The following is a 5,478-nucleotide window of genomic DNA, read 5'->3' as shown; positions in this document are numbered from 1 at the left end:
TAGCCATCCCGATTCAAGAGCAGTAGCATGGAAAACCCGAGGAAGCCAATCAAGCATGAATGTCCACACGTCTCTGAGCACTTGCTCCTAACACGATGCCCTTCTTAATCTGTTGTAGGCAATTGCTATTACTTTCTTTTAGCTCATTCCCATTCATTGTTTTTCAATGTTGTACTTTTTTGATGAACGAGACATCTTAGGGCTGAGACTTGCCCGTCTGGTGTGGATCATGGAACGGTACAGCACCATGTAAATGGTTAAGACCAGGTTAACTAACAAAACAAAAGAAGCCTCCTATCCAGAACAAAAATTTAAAAGCCGCAATACCCTATTAGCACCATCACTTAAGCTCAAATCAATCAAAGCATATGGCAAAATCTCTTTAGCATTAAACTAATCTCAATTAGAATTATGTTAGAACAGTATAAAATACTCAAAAGCCCAAACCCTTTATTCTAGTCGGCGACTTCAACGTAGACATTATGGACCTTAGGACTTAGCTTTGTCGTCGACTCTTTATGTTATTTCATGCCATTTTGTTACTTTGTCACTCAATTAATATTATAGGGGGCAACGTCCGAGTAACCTCTGGTTCTCATGCATACGATACCAGGGCTTCGCCCACGCATCATGATTCACTTCGTGCAGATGCGTGTTTTTTTTTCGTTTTTTTTTCTTTATATCATTGTTTCTCAGTGTTTTTCTGCCTCCGGTTGAAGGGAAACGACTCTGATTTCATTCGTCCGTAAGCCCGCGAGGCGGCTGAGGAGCTTGGCATCTCAGTCCCCACGTGGGAGCTGCCCGCAACACAGTGATCTGTGTTTTGGAGGACCAAATAAAAGTTTATCCAATCCAATCATTGGTCCGTGACGGGGCGCGTGTTTGCCATAGTGCCGAATGACACACATCCCGGTAACGGCGCCAGAACGTGAAGTCTATATGCGTTCATATCTACGCAAGTGAATAAGGGCAAAGTGAAATGATGTCATCTGGATAAAAAAAAAAAACGTTTGCCATATCAGATGTTGATGATCGCCGACAAGCCAATGATTTAGAGGGCAACAACTATTGGAAAAGAACGCATACAAATACGTCTTTGACTAGCGCACCACTGAGGACCTCATTTCTATGCTTGGAATGGTCAAATATCTTGCCGTTCGACAGCGTGCCGCTATCAACGTTTCATCCTGGGGCATGTGGAGTACATTGTACTCTAAATCGTCCACCACGTTTTCTTAACACATGTTTTCCCATAGTAGAGTACATAGTACCATAGAGAAATAAAGAAAGGTGAAGAGTGGACACTCCCGTAGACCCCAGCGGCCCAATCGACCCTAGCACACCTAGTGGTTGGTGAGAGCAAGTGGCGTGCGCTTCCTGTTTCGGTTTCACTGGCGCAAATTTTGAATTACTTTGCATAACCGACGTTTGGTTATGACGAAAGTTCATGATTTCAGACCACTATTCATAGCCCAAATGGATAGTTTTTGTAGGTCGTTTTGATTTAGCAATTCCCTGTTTTGTTTTGTTCAGTGGTTCGTGCGAATCGGTCGTGACGTAATTTTTATTTCGATTAAGTTATAATAAAAAGAGATGCAGGTAATGATAATTCACTACGGTTTTATTCATCGCGCTTGTGTTTTTCTTTTGGAACGAGTGATCAATGTATATATCAGTCAAAGAGACAGAGTATCCGTAATGTTTTATTCAAAGGCAAGGTAGAGTCTGAGAATATAAAAAGCACAATATGACAAAGGTAGACAACAAATGCATCTCGCCTTACAAATAAATTGTAACAAATACAGAGAGAACACAGACAACGCACACATCGCTAGAGTTGGCAGAAGCCGAGAAGCTGGTGAAGTATGACACACCGGGCCAGTGGGTAAGTAAGGATCTATGGCAAAAACACAGCGCACAATGCTGATGAAGAAGGAAGAAGTGACATATACACAGCAATGAAGTCGCGAATCACGCCTGGGGTCAACCGAAATAATGCATAGAAAAAAAGAGTGCACAGAAACCACACGACACAATATAGCAGAAAGGCAAAGCTGCAGTGTGCTTGCTGGCTGTGCTTAAGAACAGCTAGCCCAAAATGAAAAAAAAAACAGACTTGATGCCTGCTTGTCCTCAGAAAGGTAGGGCTTTGCAGCTTGCTCACTACGTGAAAGACAAACTTTATGCTACAACACTGGCAGGTCTTGTGGCTCTTCTTATCATCAAAAACTTAAGATCCCAAGTGATTTGCGTCTGGGTGTTGTTGTGATGCTTGCGAGCTAAAATAGATTGTAGTCATCACTTATCCAGAATTGTGGACCTTAATTGGTGTTACGAGAGCGGTATTACAGGGCTAATAAATAGCAGAAGGAAACCACTTTAGCTCATTATTTTTCACAAAGGCTCTACATCGTACGTTATCACTCACAAGCTATATAAAAATAAAATGGCAGCGTCCGCAGCCCCATCAAACGCTACAAGTTTGGGTATTCTTTTGAAAATTTTGATGGGTGAGATGAGGAGGTTGATGAGAAGCTAAAATACGAAAAGCGTGATAACGTGAACCGTGCCCACTTCATACTGTGCTCCTTACCCGCTCGAAGACATTTCCACAAGAGGTTTTGTTATCGATATATTATTTGAGCTGGAGAGATAAAGCATACACAGTGACCAAGCGACCCACAGTAAAGTGTACAGTTCGCCCGCATTTGCTACGAAAATAGACAGGATACCCAACATTCTTTTTGAGGTTATGCAAATCACTTCGAGCGAATACACAGCGTCCCTACTCCTCATAGCGGGTAACCAAAACAATGTATGCAACGAATGAGTGGTTAGTTTGGTGAGGCTGTCTCCGCAGTCTTTTGATAGTTTTCCGCTGTGCTGCTACTTTGGCTTGCAGATGTTTAATGGTTTGCTTGTACTTCATTGATGGAGACATTGTCGCTGGCACACAGGAACGCACTGCAATAAACAAAAAAATGGATGTAAAAGCAAAGAACAACTAATCCCATACGAGCACTTTCCTCGCTCTTTCAGACCCAAGGTGCACAACTTTCTGTGGTGCAAAGTTTTCGATTCCACTACCTAAAAACAAACCATTCACAATGTTGACAATGCACAAAAAAAAAATGAAAATCACTGAGAGCCCACCCTTACATTTTGTAAGTGCACACATAGTGTCCTTTTGAGGATAGTTTCCTCAGAATGTCCTAAACATAAAATAGCACATTAAAAACAGCTGCAATAAAAGCATAGTTACCATTTTCTCTAGGGCACTCAGACGTGGAGCTGTTGACGGAGACATCTTCTGGAGGGTCTTGTGAAGCTTGTTCAGTGCCTCGGACAGTGCTGCCGGAACAATCTTGCGAGCGGCCTGCGCAAGTCTCAATATCAATCCACTCTGGTGTTGAAGTGAACATACAACTTACCGGTCACACAAGTTCCTTTTGTGACAGCTGAACGACTGGTTAAGGTTTTCTCCGGCAAGACGAAGTCAGCAGAAATTCTTTCACCAGCTACAAGGGAGCTGCCACCTGCAGAGGTTTGGTCAACAGTCAATTTGGGTAAAAAAAAAAAAATCGCGACACTGAACGCACCCTGTTTATCGGGGCACCTCAATGTGTGGGAGCCGCTTTTTAAAGCCTCTACCGCAGGTCCTGAAGAAATGAAATTACGACAATGTGTCAGTAAGAGGCTTAAAATAACACAAAATGAAGCTCATCCGCACCTTGCAGTGCAGCTTCTGCAGTCATGTCACAGTCACTATTTGAAGCGACGCTCAGAGAACGTGCATATATGTGCAGTTGGTACAAGTTACAAAGCTTGTAGCATGGGGAAACTTAAACAGCTCTTTCAAACGCATAAATTGGTAGAACGTGGAAGAAAAGAGAAGGCACCAACAAGGAAACAAGTAATTTGTGATTTTTGGAATTATCAACAGTGCCAGCTTTCACTGATGAAAGGTACAGATGCTCGCGTCCGTGGCAGACGCAGCACGCGTCGCCTCGGCTTGACGCCGTGCCGCCTTTGCTATACTGCATACGTTGCACAATGTTCCCGTCTAGCCGCCGCATAGAGCCGCAAACTTTCTTTTTAGCGAACCTCCCCGTCCCCACAAGCTACAGAAAAAGGTTACAACTGCGTGAATGAGACGCCACGTAAGAAACAAACTTGCACACACGAAGCGCAACGTGTGTGTGTGTGCATCTTTCTATGTTTGTTGCATGGTGTCTTATTCGCACAGGTGTAACCACTTTCTGAAAAAAATGACCGAACAAGACCAACAACATGTCATTCAACAAGCTTCGCTTGAAAACGTGCCTCACCTGTTATCTCACGCTTGAAAACGCCGACGCAGCCGACGTTGACGAAAGCGACGAAAGCTTCTCGCTGTCAGTCATGCATGGGCTTGTCGCTGGGTGGATGGTGTTTATGACAGTACGGCTGAAGAAAAATAATCGCGTAAGGTGTGTTAAATAAATTGTTTTTATGTATAAAGAACATGCCTAGTTTGGGGCGTATAGTTATTTTTTGAAAACAATTCTGTTGCATTGATTATAACATTTTTGTTTTTGCGCTTGCGCCCTCTGACGTTTGATGAGAGCACTAGTTGATTACGTAATCGTGACGCACTTCCTGAGGCCAGGTTTCGCGGAGTGTCCTCTCTTGTCTTCTTCTTTCTCTATGATAGTACTCTAAATCGTTGACCACTGTTATAAACACATGTTCTCACCATAGTAGAGTACATAGCACTCTAAATCGTTGAACACTTTTTCTAAACACATACACCTTCTTTCTTAGCACATTTCATGTTCCCGTTCCCCTGAAATTACCTTTTGTCGACAAGGCCTTAGAAATAGGAGGCTCACGGCATGGTGTTTTCCTCTCCCATAGTAAAAGACTAAGTACTGTAAATCGTTAACAACTATTTCTAAACACATAATGCTGTTGCCTCGGGACAGTGCACTGCTCATATATGCTCTTCCATAATTGAGTACGAAGTGCTAAAGATCGCTATTCACTTTTTCTAAACACACGGGTTTCGGTTTTTAAATGCGAAGCATTTCTCTGCGAGCTTTGGCGACATTGAGCGTATCTATCTATCTATCTATCTATCTATCTATCTATCTATCTATCTATCTATCTATCTATCTATCTATCTATCTATCTATCTATCTATCTATCTATCTATCTATCTATCTATCTATCTATCTATCTATCTATCTATCTAGCCGCCTACGACATTTAGCTATCCTGGCCGTTTCGCTGATGGTATCAATACCAAATTCGGTATGGCATAATATGACTGTAGGACGAGCATAATTGACTATTCAAAACATGACTATCATGATATCTATGTCATTAATTTCATTATTTATGTTTCAAGTTCTTGCTGCTTTTGCGGTGGTTTCGTGCACATGACATGTTGCGAGATTGGCATGGTATGACATGACTTCATGGCGAACACAAGTGATA

The 5,478-nt window shown here is 42.4% G+C and overlaps 1 long non-coding RNA gene across 2 annotated transcripts; it reads right to left on the bottom strand.

Annotated features, from left to right (window-relative positions):
* Positions 1–1,690: 1,690 nt before the first annotated feature.
* Positions 1,691–4,457, bottom strand: LOC142790262 (uncharacterized). 2 transcript variants are annotated; one of them, XR_012889406.1, is made up of 5 exons: positions 4,329–4,457; positions 3,600–3,659; positions 3,432–3,536; positions 3,263–3,376; positions 1,691–2,964 (listed from the first exon to the last, which is right to left on the bottom strand). It is a non-coding gene; the product is annotated as an uncharacterized LOC142790262 (long non-coding RNA). The 2 variants fall into 2 exon arrangements; XR_012889405.1 differs by having other exon boundaries at positions 3,600–4,457.
* Between the last annotated feature and the right edge of the window lie 1,021 nt (positions 4,458–5,478).

The sequence above is a fragment of the Rhipicephalus microplus genome, unplaced genomic scaffold, assembly GCF_043290135.1.
Source record: "Rhipicephalus microplus isolate Deutch F79 unplaced genomic scaffold, USDA_Rmic scaffold_89, whole genome shotgun sequence".
Classification (NCBI taxonomy): domain Eukaryota; kingdom Metazoa; phylum Arthropoda; class Arachnida; order Ixodida; family Ixodidae; genus Rhipicephalus; species Rhipicephalus microplus.
This window is presented reverse-complemented; position numbering and strand designations above follow the sequence as displayed.